At 41.1% G+C, this 21,245-nt stretch overlaps 1 non-coding gene across 1 annotated transcript; it reads left to right on the top strand.

The window, feature by feature from the left end:
* The first annotated feature begins 20,257 nt into the window (after positions 1-20,257).
* LOC130464557 (small nucleolar RNA R71) lies at positions 20,258-20,364 on the top strand. Its single transcript, XR_008924954.1, has one exon. It is a non-coding gene; the product is annotated as a small nucleolar RNA R71 (small nucleolar RNA).
* The last annotated feature ends 881 nt before the right edge of the window (positions 20,365-21,245 follow it).

Raw genomic sequence — 21,245 nt, 5'->3', positions numbered from 1 at the left:
GGGGACAAAAGTAGGTGTCTACAGTTAGCCCCCACTTTGACTGAGTCTTGGAGTAAGACGATGGTCAAAGTACTAGACGGAGTGCGTCACACAAGCCATGGTGACCTGCTTTTGCGAGGGTCTCACGAGCCCCCCGAGTGATAACATTTTACTTAAGGGTCATCACTTGAAGTGTCGACATATCCCTCACGTGTCATTGGGATTTGTCAACGGATAGTATAGAAACTCCCTCACTTTGTCATTGGAAGTATCTAAAGAAGCGTAGAAACTCCCTCACTTTTTTCATTGGAAGTAGCTACAGATGTTTTCGAAGTCAAAGCTATAAAGTGTAATTGGGCCTGGCCAAGCCCAATCACGAGGTAAAATGTTTTTAAAGATTCTCATTTTCAGGGTTAGCTAAACGAGAAAACCCCCTTGTTTTTATGGGACGTAAAACGAAGGAAAATCCAGCACATCGTTCTTTTTTGGAAAAACGAAAAACCAATCCTTTAATTTTTGGAAAAAGGGAAAACCGAAAAATTATCGCTGCAGCGACTAAGGACCTGCGCGGTTAGTGGCGCAGACCCCGCCGGCTAAAGATGGCGAGCCTGTCCGCTGAGGGTGGACACCCCGTCCGATAGGAGTGGACGAATCTGTTTTGAAGTTTGTTTGTGGTTTATTTTTAAAATAAGGACCTACGCGGTTTGTGACATAGACCCCGCCGGCTAAAGATGGCGAGCCTGTCCGCTAAGGGTGGACACCCCATCCGATAGAAGTGGACGAATCTGTTTTGAAATTTGTTTGTGTTGTTTTGAAAATAAGGACCTACGTGGTTTGTGACGTAGACCCCGCCGGCTGAAGATGGTGAGCCTGTCCGCTAAGGGTGGACACCCCGTCCGATAGAAGTGGACGAATCTATTTTGAAATTTGTTTACGCTTTTTGAAAATAAGGACCTACGTGGTTTGTGACGTAGACCCCGCCGACTGAAGATGGCGAGCCTATTTTGAATTTGAAGACTTTATTTTTCGAAAACTGAGGACCTGCGCGGCTAGTGACGCAGACCCCGCCCGCTGAAGGTGGGCGAGCCCTGTCCGCTAAGGGTGGACGCCCCGCTCGCTGGAGGTGAGCGAACCTGAATTCGTCTTTTTGATTTGGGATTCGCGTGCCACGGTCTTGCCTGATTGAGGTGGACAAGTCCCTATTTCATTTTTTTCTTGTGATTTCTCTTGAGAATTTCTTTTCATTCATTCTTGCAGGAGCGAATTCTTTCGAGGGATGCTCGGATTTAGTTGCAACCTGAATGTGGGTTGACAACGTGCTTAGACGGACCATTGTCTTGTGGTCATCTTCTTTCATGGTTTTGAGCAAGTCTTTATGGCTCAATTTTGCCATTACCTAGGTCCTTGATTAGGGGACTATGTATAAGTATCAACGGCGACCTTTGTCTTGAGGTCGTAATCCGGTTTTATCTTTTGAGGTTATCCAAACACGGGACTTCGTACAGTGTAGTCTGGGAATACCGTTTTAACTTTGCACACTTTCTTTTGAAATATATATTTTCTTTCGAGCCCCCAAGCACTCGTGCTTGCCGGTCATTTTTTGTCAAAGAGGTTCCTACGCATTTTGTAATGTCTTTGGTCGTGTTTGGGATCGTGCTCGTAAGTGCGAGCGATCTTTGTAGTGGTGTGCTACTTTGACAAAGTCGTGAGGTGCGACTTTCGGCAATTTTTCAAGTCGAATGAGTATGGCAGGGCCCACTAGAAGTTAGGGCCTTTTTTGAGCCTGGGTACATTTTCGGCGCCCAGGCCTGGGCGTTGAAATAATTCACACCCAGGTGGGGCGTTGAAAGTGTTGTTTGGGCTGGTCTTTTGATGACACAGTTGGCCTTTTGTTCATTCGTTTATTTCACTTGGAAGTTTTATGTATTCTCTTTTCTTTTGTTTTTTCTTTGTTTTTAGAACGTGATGATTTTCTTGAGAAACCGTAGCCGATTGGTGGACTACGGTGCCTATCGCTTTGGGGCGATTATTTTAAGGAACTGTTACTCTTAAGGCGTACAGTTATTGCGATAGTTGGGCGAGTCTATATGGCCCGAGGAACATACCTTGAGGCGTAAGACTTTGACCGCTCTTGTTGTTGTATATTTTTCCTTTTGAACGCGTTCGTGAATGTTCGATATTTAGAATGATGATATGTACGTGCGAACGAGCGTTCATAGAATGGTCGTTGTGTGCGGTCCATTAATCAGTTTGCTTGAATCATCATTTTTTTTTGAGCAATGACTGATTTTGAATAGTTTGCTTAGAAGCTTGATAGGGTTCAGGCCCATTCATGAAGTGGGCTCAAACATCGTACCCTTTCGATTGTTCAAACATTTGCTTTGAGATTTTTTATTTTGCTATGGTTGTTTTGTAGCTTGGAGCCCCCAGGTATGCATGTTGGGATGCTTCCTTTTGGCGTACGATTTTTGTAGGTTCTTTCGAAAAAGATGCCTTGGGGTTCCGCTCGTGTAGGTGCGAGTTATCCCTTTCGTGGTAGGTAATACTTTGCTACTTTTAATCCTTAATGTAGAAGTCGTGTGGCTTGCATTTGGGCGATAAGTAGTCTTTGCCTCTTACTCTTGGTCGTGCCCGCATTAGTGCGATATACCTTACTCTTTTTTTAGACTTGTACCGTGGGACGGTTGAACTTATGGTGCAACGTAGGCTTGTGTGGCCTAACGGCGTGTCTTAGAACATTCCTCCAGGCGTTGGGATATCATTATTATTTTTGCATTAGAGTACTTCATCATGCCTCGTTCAGGTGTTTGAACAAGTGTAGCACCTTTTGCGCGGGTTTGCACGGCTTATTACTTCGTTCGATGCGAGGATTCATAGGTGTTTCTTTCTTATTTTTATATCTGGGCAAAACTTGGCTAGCAGAAAGATTCAGCGCCCAGGCTGGGGCATTAAAGATATCGGCGCCCAGCTCTGGGCGTTGAAAATGATTTCTGGGCAGAATTTTGACAGTTTTTTTTTGATGATTTTTTTTTCTTTCGCTTTTGCTTTGGAACGATGTAGACTGTGCAACGGGCGCTTTATAGGGCGAGCGTTATGTGCAGTGGTTTGATCGGAGTTTTGGTGACTCGCGATTTTTAGTTACCCTTGTTAGTGGGGTGACTTTATATATTCTAAGTAGTGCTTTTAGAATTTGGGAGGGGTTGTAGCCATTCTAAGGTTCGTTTTACACGATTAAAGCTTAGGATTGTGCCCCTATGATGTATGTATAGCATTAGCGTCGAGAATTTGCGATAAAATCGTCATTTCGAGCATTTTTAGAGTGTTTTTCTCAATCCCCCAATTGTAGCTACGGGATTGGCTTGGTGCTATAATGCTTTGCATACGTCTTTATGCATTCATGGTGACATGGATCATGAATAGTTTAAACCAGACTCGTTTAATGCGAGGTACGTTCTAGTAGTGACCTGCTACTTCTCTTGTAAATGTCGTATTATGCGACATCGCCATGGTCAAGGTAGTAACATGTGGAAGTGTGCCTTGACCAAAAGCTAGGTGTCTTACTTTACCCATAATCATATTTAGAAATATTTTTGACTCACTTGCAACATCGGGATAAACGCATACTTAGATTAAACCAACGACACTTTATTATGTTCGAAAAAGTGTTTGAAAATTATTTGAAAATTATTTGAAGTCTGAGTCCTACTATGTACAATCCGAGGTGTCCTAAGTAAGTTGACTTATAGAAGGGTTCGTACAGGATTACATGAGTGAATCAAAATACTGTTACGATTTTTTGAATGCTGTCTAAGGATTTGCTGGAAGCTAGGGTGCAGGCGTCAAGATATTACTTGTGCCCGTGTGGCACATGTTTTAGGCTTTTAGGGCCATCTTTTCCAGAATTGCGGGAATATAAACCGTTTTCAAATTGACTTAGATTTACTTGGTGTATGTCTGCACAAAAGGTCAAGGTATATTTAGTTCTCATCCTAGCTCTTTCATTTCAATTTTTAGCCCCCATTTGCTGTTATGTCTTCCTATTAATGATGCTTTTAGATTTCGATTTTAGATGCCCGTGTCATATGTCTGAGTAGGGTGAGCCTTGGTTAAGTGTCAAGTCCTATTGACAATGTCTGATTTTTTCTCTTTTCAAAGGGGATTCGCAAGCATTTGAATTACCAGAACGGGTGCCCTGAGTTCGAAGGAACGATGGGGTGATGCCGTAGAACAATCCTCTTTCATCGCAAGCTTACTGCCTTTACTACTTGTTGGCGATCATGACTGTGTCTAGTGGTGAAAGAAGGTCTTTAAGCGAACGACTATGTCTAGTGGTGAAAGAAAGTCTTTAAGTGAGTTAGTTCGCTTTTAGGGAGGGTCAAGTTGAGTACTTTAGAGGTCATGGATGCTTGTGCTAGCCCCCATTCAATTGAGGCAAAGCGATCTTTTGAGTCTTGGCTAAGTGCCTAGGAGTGTGAGCGCTCCTTCTGGCAAGGGTATGTGCCCTTATTATTTTTCGATGTGTGCTTATTTTGGCATCTTGATGGCTTGGATTCTTGCTTTAACTTAAATTTTCTTTCGACTTGGGTTGCAAGTAATTAAATTTCAATAAGGGACTTCTATTCTTTATTCTTGTTTTTCTAGGGCTTTAATATTTTTGCAAATTGGTTGGACCGAATCATGGATTGCCTACGTATCCGCCTTAAATAGATTTAATTTGGAATCAGGTCTTGCGTAGTTCTTAGCCTAGAAAATGGTTTCTTAGAATGCCGATTTTAAACAAGTATGTTCCAAGGTGGAAACATATTATTTGAAATGGTAGAATAAGTGAAGTTTATTATTATTTAAATCTGCTGCCTTGCCGTAAGCCAAACAATTTGTTTTATATTTTTTTTGATTGAGTACATGTATTTCTTGGTGGTACGTATATCTGAATACGTATTGTACCCCTCCAAGTGTTCGTTATTTTTCCGTGTATGTGCGGATAAAATGACGAGCACTTCTGGACAAAATTTTGGCAGGCAGAGAGTTTCAACGCCCAGGCTGGGGCGTCAAAGTTTTCGGCGCCCAGGTGTGGGCGTTGGAAATGTTTTCTGGGCGGATCTTTTTTGGTGCGCTAAATGCTTCTTTTTCTTTTTAGACGAACTTTTAAAGGCTCTTTGCAAAGTTTGCTTTTTTATTATTTATTATTTTTTTTTGTACTTTTCATTTGTCTTCCTTTTTTACTCGTGACTCAAGACGGTTTGAAAGATGGGTTGAATGAGATAGGATAATTTGTATAGGCATTGGTCAAGCATGAGGATTATATCTGCTAGGACTCACAATTTGCAGCCTCAAGCTAGTGTCATGAGTTTACATCAATCAAGGCCAATGAGTAGTATGGGGGACGGCTCAAGGGTATATCAACAGGATGTATCCACACAAGTTATATGGTCATTATGCTAATGGTGGTGTAAGAACAGGTTTTGGGCTTTGGAAATAATGGGTATGACGCACGTGTCAATGGCCGTGCGTGGTTTGCGGTTGACAACAAGTTCAAGAACAAGAGTCGAGGTAATGGTTTCTTGGGTTATGGCAATGAGAACATGGATGGGTTAGATGAGCTGAACAGGGGCCCCAGAGCGAAGGCGTCTAAGAGCATAAGGATTGGAAAGGGTAGACATCGTAGAATCTTATGATTTGGATTGGTTGACTCAATTCTTTTCCTTTGCTTTACTTGTGTAAATTTCACACTCTGGGAGGCACGGGCTAAGTATCTCATGGCTCGTTCTTTTCGCTCTCCCTTTTCTCTTTCTTTTTAAGTATTTCATGGCTTGCTCTTTTCGCTCTCCCTTTTCTCTTTCTATTTTTTTCTTTTTGCTTGGGATTTCTCCCCAACATAAATCCTTCAAAAAAAATTATTTGGGCTAAAAGGTAGATGGTTGTGGTCTTTGAGTCACGAGGCGAGACTGAGTGAGCCTCGTTTGGTAGGCCTATAGTGGACCTTTAATTTTAGTAAGCCTAGGGTGGACCTTTAATTTTAGTAGGCCTAGGGTGGACTTTTAAATTGTCTTACTTTGCAAGCGTATTTAGTCGTTTCTTAAAATGTGCAAATAGCGTAGATTCAAAATGTTGTTTTTACCTTATTGAAATTTAACGAAAGAATTACATCGAAAATAATTTTTTTTTTCTTTTCAGACTCCAGTTTCTGGGATTTAATTGGAAGTTGTGATTTAGACTCGAACTTTCATTAATTTTTCTGATTATAACCCGTGTATGAACACAGGGAGGTGGCCTAGACTCAAAATAATGACGTGGCGTAAGCCTATAGTACTTGACCAAGCGACCCTCGGATTTAGGCTAATTGGACCATAACTTTCGTCGGTTGACACTTTAGATTTTAATCCTTGGGTGTTCGTTTGTCATGCGCCATTTGCTTAATATTGGCAAGGTAGTCAGTTGGGGAGATCGAATTTTTATTTTTGCAAGACTAGAATCATTAGTGCGGCTTCCCTCTTAGTGTGTATTGCTTTACCCCAATGGTAGCCCTATGGCATGCAAATTTGGGTATTTTCATGGTTTGTCATGTTGCATTCATGGAAAATCTTTTAGTCCGTACTTAGTAGTATTTCAAGGAGCGAGTGGCTCGAGAGGACTATGATAGTCGTGACCCAATGTGATCATAAGCCTTGAGGCTATTAATATTTTTTTGCCAATGGTATTGATACCTTAGGTTCACTTCGGGGGTTGTGCGACCATGAGGAATGATTTTCAGAATGTGACTGTTTCCATTTTGCAAATACTATAGTATATTCTTTTTATTGGTGAGAGAGTATTGAGGCCATAGACTCTTAGCAAGGGATGACAATTACATATGGGTGCTTATTGATTTAAATGTTAGGAAGGGAGACTCAATATGGTTTAACCTTTTAACTTGCAGAACGACACCAAGCATTAGGACCGATTTTATGGATAAGACAACTAAGACTTAGGATTTGGATTGTACTTTGGCATAGCCTAGTCTAGACTCGGATTTATTTATTTTTTATTTGGACATTTATTTTTTCTTGAAGACTTCATTCGAACATTTTTTTTTGAATACTTTGCCCATGTGACATTCAAGGTCGTTTAATTAGCATGCTCGGTTTTGGTTGTTAGGTTATGATACATATGACACTACATAGATCATGCGGAAACAACCATTAACCCAGGACAACATATTATTTACACATAATCATATAGCATAATTTAGATGCATACTCTTTGTTGCGTGCCCTCCCTAGCTGCGCCCGAACCGAACAAGAACAAGTCTTTTAGGACTCCAAGTGTCGTCCCTCCGTAGATAGTCCACAGCACGTCCGGATCCGCCTTAAGATTGACCAACTAGAATCGCCCTTAAGGTACTAGAAAATTTCGGCACTTTTGAGCAAGATGTGTGTTTTAATTTTCTCTCAAAAAACTCACTTTTGAATACTTTGAAACTTATGTATAAATTATGACCCCTAGGCCTTTATTTATAGAGTTATGGAAAAGGAATCGTAATCCTAGTAGGATGCGAATTAATTGGAATTAGAATCCTACATGAATTCTATTTAATTAATTTATCCAATTAGGAATAGAAATTTAATCATACACTGACTCTTGTAGATTCAGGAATCACGCATGAGCACAAACTCACACACACACGGCAGCCACAAGGGCTGCCCATGCGCGTGCGAGCAGCAGCCCGCGTAGCACGGCCCACGCAGCCGTGGCCCTTGGCGCGCGCTGGGCCTGCCTTGCGGTAGGCCTGGGCGCTGCCTTGGCTGGGCTTGTGGCGCGCATGCTTGCTGGGCGATTGGCCCCGGCTTCGTGCTGGGCCTTCGTCCGGCAAGCCTCGTCCGATGCTAATTCGTACGATACGCTTCCGATTAAATTTCCATTTCCGGAATCTATTTCCGATACGAACAATATTTAATATTTCCGATTCCGGAATTAATTTCCGTTTCGAACAAATATTTAATATTTCCGTTTCCGGAATTATTTTCCGATTCCAGCAATATTTCCGATTCTGACAATATTTCCATTTCCGGCAATATTTCCGATTCTGGTAATATTTCCATTTCCAATAATATTTTCCGATACGTACCATGTTTCCGTTTCCGGCAACATCTACGACTTGGATAATATTCATATTTCCGATACGATCCATATTTCCGTTTCCGGCAATATCATCGTTTCCGGAGTATTCATTTCTTGCCTGTGACGATCTTAGCTCCCACTGAAACCAAGATCCGTCGGTTCCGAATATTCATAGATGGAGTATTTAATGCTATTAAATACTTGATCCGTTTACGTGCTATTTGTGTGACCCTACGGGTTCAGTCAAGAGTAAGCTGTGGATTAATATCATTAATTCCACTTGAACTGAAGCGGCCTCTAGCTAGGCATTCAGCTCACTTGATCTCACTGAATTATTAACTTGTTAATTAATACTGAACCGCATTTATTAGACTTAACATAGAATGCATACTTGGACCAAGGGCATTATTTCCTTCAGTCTCCCACTTGTCCTTAGGGACAAGTGTGCATTTCCTAATTCCTTTGTCGCTCGATGCTTGCTCTTGAACATAAGGTAAGAGTTGTCATCCTTATTATGTCCAGAGGTGTTCCTCGGTTTCAGAGTTCAACTGATCAAATAAACAGATAATCATAGCCTATGATTCATCCGAGCACGGCCATGCATTTCACAGTTTCTAGCTCTCCGAGTGGCCTTGTACAACTTTTAAGCATCTCATCCCGATTTATGGGAGGACAATCCCAATCTTGCGATCTTGAGATTAGACTTCGTTTGATAGGTGATTACCTGAGCGTTGCCTTTATAGCCTCCTTTTACGGTGCGACGGTTGGTCAACGTCAAAGCAACCAGTTCTCAAACAAGTAATCTCAAATCACTCAGGTATTGAGGATTTAGTGTCTAATAATTTAATGAAATTTACTTATGACAGACTTTCATCTCTTACAGTAAAGTTTCATAGGTCTTGTCCGATACTAGTCTTCCCAAAGTAAGTATCTATGCAAATGATTATGACATTGCCATGTCCACATAGTTCAAGAAACAGAACTACTAGTCATCTTGCACTCTAATCGTCTAACGTTTTCTATGCGTCCAATTTTATAGAAAACTCCAATTAGGGACCATTTTCAACCTTTGACATTCAAGTTCACTTGATAGACATTTCTTAGTCACAGGACTGGTCCTGACAGTCTATCTTGAATATATCGTCAAATTGAAGGGACTCATCATTTAATAAACCACAAATTAAATGGAAAAATGAATTTCTTTCATTTATTGTGAATGATTAACCAATAATGTTTTACAAAGATTTAAACACTAAAACTTTAAAACATTAAACAGAGACATCAAAGCCATTCTCCAATATGCTTGATTCCCATAGCTGCAGTGTGCGAGTTGTGCTTCGCTTGCGGCAGAGGTTTAGTTAATGGATCTGATATGTTGTCATCAGTTCCAATTTTGCTTATCTCGACTTCTTTTCTTTCAACGAACTCTCGTAGAAGGTGAAATCTACGAAGTACATGCTTGACTCTCTGGTGGTGTCTAGGCTCTTTTGCCTGTGCAATAGCTCCGTTATTATCACAATACAGGGCTATTGGTCCTTTAATGGAGGGGACTACACCAAGTTCTCCTATGAACTTCCTTAGCCATATAGCTTCCTTTGCTGCTTCATGTGCAGCAATGTACTCCGCTTCAGTTGTAGAATCCGCAATGGTGCTTTGCTTAGCACTTTTCCAGCTTACTGCTCCTCCGTTGAGGCAGAAGACAAACCCAGACTGTGATCTGAAATCATCTTTGTCGGTTTGGAAACTTGCGTCCGTATAGCCTTTAACAATTAATTCATCATCTCCACCATAGACCAGGAAGTCATCTTTGTGCCTTTTCAGGTACTTCAGAATGTTCTTGGCAGCAGTCCAATGCGCCTCTCCTGGGTCTGACTGGTATCTGCTCGTAGCACTGAGTGCGTACGCAACATCCGGGCGTGTACATATCATAGCATACATTATTGAACCAATCAATGATGCATATGGAATCCCATTCATTCGTATACGCTCATCAAGTGTTTTTGGGCACTGAGTCTTGCTTAGAGTCATTCCATGAGACATGGGTAGGTAGCCTCGCTTGGAGTCCGCCATCTTGAACCTATCAAGCACCTTATTGATATAAGTGCTTTGACTAAGTCCAATCATCTTTTTAGATCTATCTCTGTAAATCTTGATGCCCAATATGTACTGTGCTTCTCCTAGATCCTTCATCGAAAAACATTTCCCAAGCCAAATCTTGACAGAGTTCAACATAGGAATGTCATTTCCGATAAGCAATATGTCGTCGACATATAATACTAGGAAAGCAATTTTGCTCCCACTGACCTTCTTGTATACACAAGATTCGTCCGCGTTCTTGATGAAACCAAAGTCACTGACTGCTTCATCAAAACGTATATTCCAGCTCCTGGATGCCTGCTTCAATCCGTAGATTGACTTCTTTAGCTTGCATACCTTTTTAGCATTCTTTGGATCCTCAAAACCTTCAGGCTGTGTCATAAACACAGTTTCTGTTAAAACGTCGTTTAAGAAAGCAGTTTTGACATCCATCTGCCATATTTCGTAATCGTAATATGCAGCGATTGCTAACATTATTCGAATAGACTTTAGCATTGCAACTGGTGAAAAGGTTTCATCGTAATCCACACCGTGGACTTGCCTGTAACCTTTTGCAACCAATCTAGCTTTGAAAACTTCAAGTTTCCCATCCTTGTCCTTTTCAGTTTGAAAACCCATTTGCTTCCAATGGCTTGGTAGCCATCTGGCAAATCGACCAAATCCCATACTTGGTTTTCAGACATGGAGTCTAATTCAGATTGCATGGCTTCTTGCCATTGCTTGGAGCTAGGGCTCGTCATAGCTTGCTTGTAAGTCGCAGGTTCATCACTTTCAAGTAATAGAACGTCATAGCTCTCGTTCGTCAAAATACCTAAGTACCTTTCTGGTTGAGATCTATATCTTTGCGATCTACGCGGGGTAACATTTCTAGATTGACCATGATTCTCACCAGATTCTTCTAAAGATCTCTGAGTTTCATCCTGAATGTCATCTTGAGCATTCTCTAGAGTTTGTTGTTCGACTCGAATTTCTTCGAGGTCTACTTTTCTCCCACTTGTCATTTTGGAAATGTGATCCTTCTCCAAAAAGACACCATCTCGAGCAACAAACACTTTGTTCTCAGATGTATTGTAGAAGTAATACCCCTTTGTTTCCTTTGGATAGCCCACAAGGATACATTTGTCAGATTTTGGATGAAGTTTGTCTGAAATTAATCGTTTGACGTATACTTCACATCCCCAAATCTTAAGAAAAGACACATTTGGAGGCTTTCCAAACCATAATTCGTATGGAGTCTTTTTGACAGCTTTAGACGGAGCTCTATTTATAGTGAGTGCAGCTGTATTTAGTGCATGTCCCCAAAATTTTAATGGAAGTTCGGCCTGACCCATCATTGACCTGACCATGTCTAGCAAGGTTCTGTTCCTCCGTTCTGACACACCGTTCCATTGTGGTGTTCCAGGAGGAGTCAATTCTGATAGAATTCCACATTCTTTCAGATGGTCATCAAATTCATAGCTCAGATATTCACCGCCTCTATCAGACCGCAGTGCCTTAATCTTCTTGCCTAATTGATTCTCTACTTCACTCTGAAATTCCTTGAATTTGTCAAAGGATTCAGACTTATGCTTCATTAGGTAGACATAACCATACCTACTGAAGTCATCAGTGAAAGTGATAAAGTAGCTGAAACCACCTCTAGCATTTGTACTCATTGGTCCACATACATCTGTATGGATTAAACCCAATAGTTCATTTGCTCTTTCTCCAACTTTAGAGAAAGGTTGCTTTGTCATTTTGCCAAGTAAACATGATTCGCATTTACCATAATCCTCTAAGTCAAATGGTTCTAGAATTCCTTCTCTTTGAAGTCTTTCTAAGCGTTTCAAGTTTATATGGCCTAATCGACAATGCCACAGATAGGTGAGATCTGAATCATCCTTTTTGGCCTTTTTGGTATTTATGTTATATACTTGTTTGTCGTGATCTAATAAATAAAGTCCATTGACTAATCTAGCAGATCCATAAAACATCTCTTTAAAATAAAACGAACAACTATTGTCTTTTATTATAAAGGAAAATCCCTTAGCATCTAAGCAAGAAACTGAAATGATGTTTTTAGTAAGACTTGGAACATGGAAACATTCTTCCAGTTCCAAAACTAGCCCGGAGGGCAACGACAAATAGTAAGTTCCTACAGCTAATGCAGCAATCCGTGCTCCATTTCCCACTCGTAGGTCGACTTCACCCTTGCTTAACTTTCTACTTCTTCTTAGTCCCTGTGGATTGGAACATAAGTGTGAGCCACAACCTGTATCTAATACCCAAGAAGTTGAATTAGCAAGTATACAGTCTATAACGAAAATACCTGAAGATGGAACGACTGTTCCGTTCTTCTGATCTTCCTTTAGCTTTGGACATTCTCTTTTGTAATGGCCTATTCCATCACAATAAAGACAGCTTGATGTGGACTTGTCCTGCTTTGATTTAGCATTGCCCTTGGACTTTCCACCTTTCTTGAATGGTCTCTTTCTAGCCTTGAGTAAATCTTTGGCTTCACAGTCCAGTACTATTTCAGCCTTTCTGACAAGGTGAATAAATTCTGCAACTGTTTCTTCTCTTGGTTCACTTAGGTATTGTTGCTTGAAGCGACCAAACCCACTGTGTAGTGAATTGAGCAAGACAGAGACTGCCATCCTTTCGCTTATTGGTGTTCCTAGTAGACTTAGGCGATCAAAATATGAACACATAAGATCCACATGGAACCTCAGTGGGACGCCTACCCTCTGTTTAGTGCGAAGGAGCTGAACATGTGTTTCTTGGACCTCCATCCTATAACACCTGTTGGGAGAACTAACCTTTAGACCAGACATTGATTCAATCAACTCATGGACGTTCAGGTCCCTGTCCTCCGTACTTCCACGACAGATATCCCTTAGATTCTTGATGAGCGTAAAAGGTTCATAGGCTACAAACCTTCTAGCCCAATCATCAGGGATATTGTTCAGCATGAGACTCATAACCTTTTTGAGATCCGCATCCCAGGCGTAAAATCTCTCAGGGGTCATGTCTCTGGCATAGTAGCTTGGCATGGGATGTGATAGTACATACTCAAGTCCATTGAGTTTGACTATTTCAACTAGCTTAGCTTCCCATTCAAGAAAATTTGTCAGGTTCAGCTTGACCATAAGCTCAGAACCCATGATGATGTTTTGATTGTTGTTTGCCATATTAAAAACTACAATTGAAAAGAATAAACAAATAAATAACCATTCACAGTTTCTCTTAATAAACTTAAATTCTAGCATACATGCATAATTCAATGTTTATTAAGCATTTTATTCAAGTTATGTGTTCCGGCAGGTGTGAATAAAATGATTCCAAGATCCTAAAATCATTGAAGAACTAAGCACAGTTTGTCGACTTAATCCTAGAACATCTTAGGTAAGCAAAAGCCTTTTGCTAATAGTCTAGAAACTATTCTTGGTTGATAGGTACGTCTAAGAACTTATTAGGTAAACCTATCGAATTTGCCACGACATAAAAGGACTCCTTACTTATATCGTTGAGTTTCACCAAAACTAACATGTACTCACAATTATTTGTGTACCTTGCCCCTTTAGGACCAATAAGTAACACCTCGCTGAGCGAAAAACTATTACTAGATTGATGTAAAGGATATCCAAGCAAGTGTATATTTTGGCATGGCACCTTTTAACTCAATTTTTAAGTTTGGAACTTAAGGCTCTTACTATGTTGGTTAGATTTTAAGTGAACTAAAATCCTTAATCATGCAACATAATCAAGCTTTTGATCTCATGCATTTTAAGACATATTTAAAGCAATAAATAACTTAAAACATGCATAAGATATTTGTGATCTAGTACGGCCCGACTTCATCTTGAAGCTTTGACTTCAAAGTCCGTCTTGAAAATCTCCGTGGGAGGCACCATTTTCTTCAAATAGGACAAGCTATAACTAATTACAACTATTTGATGGTACGCAGACCATATTTGAATTGAAAAATAACTTTGGTGCTTTAGACCAATTACATTCAAATTAATGGTACGCAGACCATATTTTCTATCCTATTTGGGCCATACTAGTCACTTCATAACCTGCAAAACAGTACATATACAATATATACCATTCACCCATTCATTATCATGAATGGCCCACATAGCTGGTTAGTAAAACACATTATGCATCACGTAAACATTTGCAGCAATTAATCAAGGGCACCAATAATCTACCAATTATTCAGTCCTTATTAATTCTAATCGAGTTGTTTTAACCTTAAGGATTTGTAGACCTAATCAAGAGTTTATGACTAAAAAGCGCTCCCACTCAAACCAATAAATTCATATGCTTTACTAATTTTAAACATAAAATTGTATTTCTAGTCTAACCGGAAACATACAAATTTAATTAAAATTTAAAGCTCATATAAATTTATAATTGAATCCAAAAAGTTTAATTTAATTTCAGTCGCATTTAAATTAATTCATGATTTTAATTTTAGTAAAATAATTAGAATAAATTCCATTTATTATAATTATAATATTCAAAATTAAAATCCAAGAAATTAATTCAAATTATTAATTTTAAAATTAATTAAAATTACGTGAACTGAAATTTTCAAATTAAACATTCAAAACGATCTAATCGTAACGCAAACACCCTACGCGTTGCACGCCCATGGGCCGTACGCACACAGCCATTGCTGGCCATGTGCGCGCAGCCCATGCGCTCGTCGCATAGCTGCTGCTGTCCTATCGCAAGCCTCCGCACAGCGCCCCATCGCACGCGAGCTATCGCTCGCAGTGCGCGCGCGCGAGATCGCTCGCTGGGCGCGCTGGCTCGCTCGCTGTGCGCGCGAGCCATCGCTCGCTGGGGCGCGACATCGCTCGCTGGGCGAGCGACATCGCGCGCTGCGCGCGCGAGCCATCGCTCGCTGGGGCGCGACATCGCTCGCTGGGCGAGCGACATCGCGCGCTGCGCGCGCGAGCAGTGCTGGGCGCAGCGCTCGTGGCACGCGAGCTTGCGCTCGCTGCGCGCGAGGCTGCGCGCACTTGTGCGAGGCAGCGCGCGTTGTGGCGCAGCTCGCTTGCTGCCCACACGCGACTGCCTTGGCTCGCCCTTCGCCCATGCCCATTCGTTCATTGCTCGTGGCACACGACACAAGGCAGGGCTACTGCCTTGTGCTCGTGCACTACGCCCTTGCTCATTGCATTCGTGCCGCACGGGCGACGAGCTCCCTTGCTCGTCGTCGCATGCCCGCATTATACAACACCCCTTAAGGGTAACACGAAGCGTCCATTGCTTCGTGCGTGCAAGTTATTTGAACGAATCGCATAAAAATTTAAAATTTATATTTAAAATTAATGACAAATTAATAAATATTATTAATTTCATAATTTTAGGGCGAAAAAATCGAAAATTTATTATCCAATTGATTTCCGATTGATATGGATTCAAGTCTAGGTCATAAAAATTTAAAATTTATCGTAAATTTACAATTTTTATGGTGGTTTTTAATCATAGGTTTCTAATTAAATTACAATTAATTATGAAAATCAAATTAATTCTAAATTATTCTAATTTTCAACAAATTAATCATAATTACAAATTAGATTGCATAATTAACAAGACTAGGCATTCTAACTTGTTAAACATATGCAGTAGGTCAATCAAAAATTCAAGATTTATCAACAGGAATCGCAAATATTTAATTTAACATCTTAAATTTACGAAATTTTGCATTCGAAAAACTAAAACCTTCGAAAAGTCATAGTTAGGCTTCGAATTTGAGAATTCTGGGTTCGGCAGAAAATTACTATTTTTGTCAAAATTTTAGAATGCCTTTTACATACGGAATTGACACAAAAATCACTCAATTCGGATGAGTAATGAAGAAACTGCCGAAAAACTGCGTACATATAATTAAATAAACGCAATTTGCAATTAATTAACAATTACGAAAATTAATCACCCCTTTTAATTCTTGCAAATTTGTAATATTTAACCATGTTCATGCAATTTAGATTATGAAAATAATAAGGGGCTCTGATACCACTGTTAGGTTATGATACATATGACACTACATAGATCATGCGGAAACAACCATTAACCCAGGACAACATATTATTTACACATAATCATATAGCATAATTTAGATGCATACTCTTTGTTGCGTGCCCTCCCTAGCTGCGCCCGAACCGAACAAGAACAAGTCTTTTAGGACTCCAAGTGTCGTCCCTCCGTAGATAGTCCACAGCACGTCCGGATCCGCCTTAAGATTGACCAACTAGAATCGCCCTTAAGGTACTAGAAAATTTCGGCACTTTTGAGCAAGATGTGTGTTTTAATTTTCTCTCAAAAAACTCACTTTTGAATACTTTGAAACTTATGTATAAATTATGACCCCTAGGCCTTTATTTGTAGAGTTATGGAAAAGGAATCGTAATCCTAGTAGGATGCGAATTAATTGGAATTAGAATCCTACATGAATTCTATTTAATTAATTTATCCAATTAGGAATAGAAATTTAATCATACACTGACTCTTGTAGATTCAGGAATCACGCATGAGCACAAACTCACACACACACGGCAGCCACAAGGGTTGCCCATGCGCGTGCGAGCAGCAGCCCGCGTAGCACGGCCCACGCAGCCGTGGCCCTTGGCGCGCGCTGGGCCTGCCTTGCGGTAGGCCTGGGCGCTGCCTTGGCTGGGCTTGTGGCGCGCATGCTTGCTGGGCGATTGGCCCCGGCTTCGTGCTGGGCCTTCGTCCGGCAAGCCTCGTCCGATGCTAATTCGTACGATACGCTTCCGATTAAATTTCCATTTCCGGAATCTATTTCCGATACGAACAATATTTAATATTTCCGATTCCGGAATTAATTTCCGTTTCGAACAAATATTTAATATTTCCGTTTCCGGAATTATTTTCCGATTCCAGCAATATTTCCGATTCTGACAATATTTCCGTTTCCGGCAATATTTCCGATTCTGGTAATATTTCCATTTCCAATAATATTTTCCGATACGTACCATGTTTCCGTTTCCGGCAACATCTACGACTTGGATAATATTCATATTTCCGATACGATCCATATTTCCGTTTCCGGCAATATCATCGTTTCCGGAGTATTCATTTCTTGCCTGTGACGATCTTAGCTCCCACTGAAACCAAGATCCGTCGGTTCCGAATATTCATAGATGGAGTATTTAATGCTATTAAATACTTGATCCGTTTACGTGCTATTTGTGTGACCCTACGGGTTCAGTCAAGAGTAAGCTGTGGATTAATATCATTAATTCCACTTGAACTGAAGCGGCCTCTAGCTAGGCATTCAGCTCACTTGATCTCACTGAATTATTAACTTGTTAATTAATACTGAACCGCATTTATTAGACTTAACATAGAATGCATACTTGGACCAAGGGCATTATTTCCTTCATTGGTGCCGAGCATTGTCGTCGTAGGAGGCCTAACAATGACACAAAGAGTTATTTATTTTTTTGTCGCTTTTAGAATCGAGTGCCTTTGCATACGCCCTTGCAGCAATTTTTACGAAAGGTTTTTTTTTTGCTACGTGTTTTTTTTTTTGCGCGGGCACCGAGGCTGCTGTGCCTGACCAAATGGCCAGGCAGCAACTTCAGCGCCCAGCGAAGGGCGTGAAAAAAATTCTGGCGCCCAGCCAGGGGCTTTGAAAATGCGTCCCTAGATGGTTCTCGTTTTCTGTCTGCGTCTACTTTTGTTTATGCGACTTCGATTTTGCGTGCTTGCCTAATAACGTCCTTTACGCGTTGTGCATCGTTTGTGGGATTCGTTACAGGCCATCCCGAGCGTCGCTTATTCTTGTGGCGATCGTTCGGGTTTGTGGAACACGTATTTCGGTATAACTCTTTGGCAAATTGGTTTATGGATGTTTGGGCAATTTTTAAGGTCGTTGGTTTTTCTAGGATAGTTTGTCACACACAATCATATATTTCGCTACACATAACTAACATTCCATCATGAGGCAATAATAATATGTCATGTAGTTTATGATAGGCTTCTATGGGTAGTTATTTGCGCCTGGCTTGGTACCGCTTCTATCGTAGATCCAACACATGCCCCGGTCGAGGTAGTGTCTTCAACAGACGAATTTCGCCCAAGAGGCCAACCCGCAAGTGCAAGCCACGGGGGCATGCAGGCGAGAGGGACCTAGCTAGTGGGCGAGCGATTGGGTTCGGGATAGGTGTACTACCTGCACAAGTACCGAGTGGGCAACATGCGCGGCGTATGCACCCCCCTATTAGCGAAAAAAATGTATCCTTAGTCCCAACTCCCGAGGGAGCCGAGATTCGTTATGCTGTTCTGCCCGTTCACATTAATATGCTGATTTTCAGGTCGTCCCAACTTGATGGGGAAATAAACGCGGGGTAGGATCGTTTCACCCTTCGGCTATTTTGATTACCTACAAGCACGACTATTTCCTTCACTATCCCCAGTGGAGTCGCCACTGTGAGGGGGTCGAAAAAGCACGAGGCTAATGCGTGACCTCGTCCCTCGTGGGTGTGACGCTTCTTTTTGTCAAATCAAGTGTAATTGGATTTCCTGTGAGTTTACACCCAATTGACTAGTAATATAGGAGTCGCCATTCAGTTTTTAACGACAATGAGAAAAACTGACAAAACCCAAGTATCGTGACATAAAGGGAGTGCAATTATGTTTGACCACGACGGCCGTAGGTTCCCTTGTGATCCCTAGTGTGGGGATCTCTCAACATACACCCGCAAGGTAGAGATTGAGGGTTCGGGGGACTGTAACTACCGAGAGGAGTACTCACTCGTCGATAACTCCAGAGGCAGGATATCCTTACTAGCTCAGCATAAATAATTGAAGGGACATGCGTTAACTATTAAACTAATCTGAGTTGATTTTAGCAATATGCAACATATAATACTAGATCGATCCCGATTATCTGATTTAAATAGCATTAAGGGACCTAGCATGATAATCCAATTTCCCAAAAATATTATATTTGTTAGGCGTGATAGAACAATCAGATTTAGTTAGTTTAACAATTCATAAAAAGGGCGAGGAAAGCAATTGAATCATCGAAAAGGGACACATTACGACGCACCCTTGAGAGGTGCGTCACGGTTCTCAGAAAACTAACCACTTTGACTTTGCTATTTCTCCTTTTTATTTATGGAATCTCAAATTATGGGACAGGATACGTTCTGTTCGATTTATGGATCGATTGCGACAGAACGCGTGAACAATTTTGCAGCGTGAGGCTTAGGCTAGGGGTTGGAGTCAATACTCAGAATATGAATTGTGTGTTGTTATTTCACGTCGAATTTTGGGGTTGTATTTATAGGGAAGAGTTTGTGGAAAGATAGAATTGCAGAGTTCTAATCCACAAAGAATTAGGAAAAAACACGTACCAGGTATTTTCAGCGCCCAGAGCTGGGCGTCAAAGATTTCGGCGCCCAGCTCTGGGCGTTGAAAATAGGATCCAGGCAATTTCAGAGCCCAGGGCTGGGCGTTGAAATTGCTGTTTGGGCCGTTTCTTTGTCAGATTCGGATTCCTGAAATCCGTAGTGTTTGAGACTTAATCGAGTCTTTTAGTGCGTATCAATTTCATGACGGAATGCGTCTGGGCCCGTTACGAACTCTAGGCTCGTTAGGATTTTAATTAATACGTAACTCTTATTTCCGAATCATATTAGGAATAGGATTCTCTCGCAGTTTCTATCTCATTTAGGATTTATGTTGGAGTGCAACACCTAATTCTGGCAGGTTTCTATCTTTTATGACTTGCCACTTTTAACAGCTGCCCATTACGGCAGTTACTATTTTTAGCAGGTTTCCATAAATAGCAGGTTTTGGGTGAAATGAAAAGGGGAATTGAGATTCGTTATTTTATAGGAGATGCGTTGTCAAGTGGAGATTTATGTTCTCATCATCGAACCTTCCCTTTCGGGAATGGGGACAAAAGTAGGTGTCTACAATGGCTATCTCCTCAATCACCTCTAAAGCTCTAGGCACCTCCAGTTGCATAAATCTCCCACTGGCAGCTAAATCCAAAAGACACCTAGACTCATTACCCAGACCATTATAGAACTGCTGAACCAGGAACCAGTCCTCCAAACCATGGTGTGGGCACTCTCTTTGCAAATCCTTGAATCTTTCCCAAACCTCGAACAAACTCTCATCTGCTTGTTGAGAGATACCTAATATCTGTCCCCTTAGACGAGCTGTCTTCTCAGGTGGGAAATATTTAACATAGAATGCAAGGGCCAAATAATTCCAATCGGTGATTTTCATAGTTGCGCGGTTGAGACTATTAATCCATAGCTTTGCCTTCCCACTCAATGAAAATGGAAAGAGTATCTCCATAGTCTGCTCCGGTGTTAAATTCTTCTGCTTAATGGTGGCACAATACTGAATGAAAGACTGAATATGGAGATTAGGATCTTCACCCTTTTCCCCACCGAATTGGTGTCTCTCGATCATGTTTATCAGCTGGGGTTCGATCTTGAAATTCTCGACCGCAATGGAAGGCATGATTGCCTTGGGGAGCATAGACAGACTTTGTTTAGAGTAGTCTGTAAGCCTTGGCACAAGTGGGGGTGGCGGTGGTGGTGCTTGGTCACCCATCTCTGAATCTGTATGGAATAGATTGCTAATCAGATAGTCGGATTCAGAGTCAGAATAGTCTCTCAACTGTTTAACGAATCTACGCCGTCTACGAAAGGTCCGTTCAGGTTCAGGATCGAACGAAGTCAGATCGCTGGTATGGACAGTCTTGGGCATAAACAAGCAAAAACTAGAAAACAGTCGTGAGATCCGGTCTCAAGGAACGGGAGTCCCTTGAGAAGTAACAAACAATAATCTAGAAAAACAATTAATAACAGAAAATAAAATCGTTTCCCCGGCAACGGTGCCAAAATTTGACAGGCTAAATCGTACTCCTATCAAAGATAAACCTAACGTTCACCAACTAAAAATATAACAAGGGAAGCAGGGATCGTATCCACAGGGAAACAGGCGTTCTTTCTACTATTAAATTACTAATCTAGACTACTGGTAACAAGAGTTTGGATTGGGTTGTGTATTAAACTAAAGCAAATAAT

The sequence above is a fragment of the Spinacia oleracea genome, chromosome 6 (assembly GCF_020520425.1).
Source record: "Spinacia oleracea cultivar Varoflay chromosome 6, BTI_SOV_V1, whole genome shotgun sequence".
Lineage (NCBI taxonomy): Eukaryota > Viridiplantae > Streptophyta > Magnoliopsida > Caryophyllales > Amaranthaceae > Spinacia > Spinacia oleracea.
Note: the sequence above shows the minus strand (reverse complement) of the source record. Positions and strands in the feature narration are given on the sequence as shown.